Source organism: Arachis duranensis, chromosome 4, assembly GCF_000817695.3.
Source record: "Arachis duranensis cultivar V14167 chromosome 4, aradu.V14167.gnm2.J7QH, whole genome shotgun sequence".
Taxonomy (NCBI): domain Eukaryota; kingdom Viridiplantae; phylum Streptophyta; class Magnoliopsida; order Fabales; family Fabaceae; genus Arachis; species Arachis duranensis.
The window spans coordinates 81,479,657-81,481,286 of NC_029775.3; the positions used below are offsets into that span (position 1 = coordinate 81,479,657).

Sequence of the window (1,630 nt, forward strand, 5' to 3'; positions counted from 1 at the left end):
TCCAGAAAAGTGAATTTTAACTAAAAACTAATAAAAATATACTAAAAACTAACTAGATCATACTAAAAACAATGCCAAAAAGCGTACAAATTATCCGCTCATCAGAGAACTTTGTCACCTTCTTGAAAATCCTTCTTCCAGATGTGGTGATCATGAAATGCCTTAGTTATTTCCTTGTAGATTCGAGCATTCTCATATGCCTCTATCCTAAGGCATTCAAGTTCCTTTAGTTGCAATTTTCCGGCTATACCCGCCTTGGTGAAATCCATGTTACACTACTTAACCACACAATATTCTTTATGCTCAATCTCCACCAGAAGGTGGCATGCCTTACCATAGATGATCCAAAAGGGACTCATCCCTAATGGGGTCTTGTAGGCCATCTTGTATGCCCATAGTGCATCTCCCAACCGAGAGCTCCAGTCCTTCCTTTGTGGATTCACCACTTTCTCCAAAATTTGCTTAATCTCCCGGTTGGACACCTCCGCTTGTCCATTGGTTTGGGGGTGATAAGCAGTTGCAACCTTGTGCAATACCCCATAGCGCTTGAGTAGTGCTTCTACTTTCCTGTTCCAAAAGTGGGAACCTTGTTTGCTCACGATTGCTCGTGGTGACCCATAGCGGCACACAATATTATTTCTAATGAAAGAAATCACAGCATTATCGTCATCAAGGCAGGTAGGTATTGCTTCCACCCACTTTGATACGTAATCAACCGCTATCAAAATATACAAATGCCCACTTGAGTTAGGAAATGGTCTCATAAAGTCTATGCCCCATACATCAAAGATTTCACAAAGCAATATTTGTTGTTGAGGCATTTCATCCATTTGGGATGCATTTCCCGACTTCTGACATTGGTGACACGACACACAAAATTGGTTAGCATCCTTGAATAGCGTTGGCCACCAGAATCCACAATCCAAACCTTTTTTACCCGTCCGTTGTGGGCCGAAGTGGCCACCATACTCGGATGAATGGCAAGATTCAAGAATAGATTGGATTTTGGATTCTGGGACACATTTACAGATTACTTGGTCTACTCTCCTCTTCCACAAGTGAGGGTCATTGGTGCACGAAATTGCAATCACACTTTTGCAATCCGCATAACTAACCAGCAAGTGCACTGGGTCGTCCAAGTAATACCTTACGTGAGTAAGGGTCGAATCCCAGAGGTTTGGCGATTTTTGAAAAATCTTTTATAAACCTCCTATAGAATCCTACATGCCCTAGAAAGCTTTTGATTGCCTTAACATTGGCAGGTGGTGGTAATTTTTCAATTATCTCTACCTTAGCATGATCCACCTCTATTCCCTTGTTCGAAATTTTGTGCCCAAGGACAATTCCTTCAGTCACTATAAAGTGACGTTTCTCCCAGTTTAAAACCAGGATAGTCTCTTGGCACCTCTTTAGAACAAGTGCTAGATGGTCAAGACAAGAGCTGAATGAGTCTCCAAATACTGAAAAGTCATCCATGAAGACTTCCAGAAATTTTTCCACCATATCAGAGAAAATTGAGAGCATGCACCTTTGAAAGGTTGCAGGTGCATTGCACAGACCAAATGGCATCCTTCTGTATGTAAATACTCCGGATGGACATGTGAATGCTGTTTTCTATTGATCCTGAGGA

The 1,630-nt window shown here is 41.7% G+C and overlaps 1 pseudogene; it reads right to left on the reverse strand.

Moving 5' to 3' along the window:
• The window catches only part of LOC107484506 (uncharacterized), a 106,519-nt pseudogene extending 105,689 nt beyond the window's left edge, over positions 1-830 (reverse strand).
• Between the last annotated feature and the right edge of the window lie 800 nt (positions 831-1,630).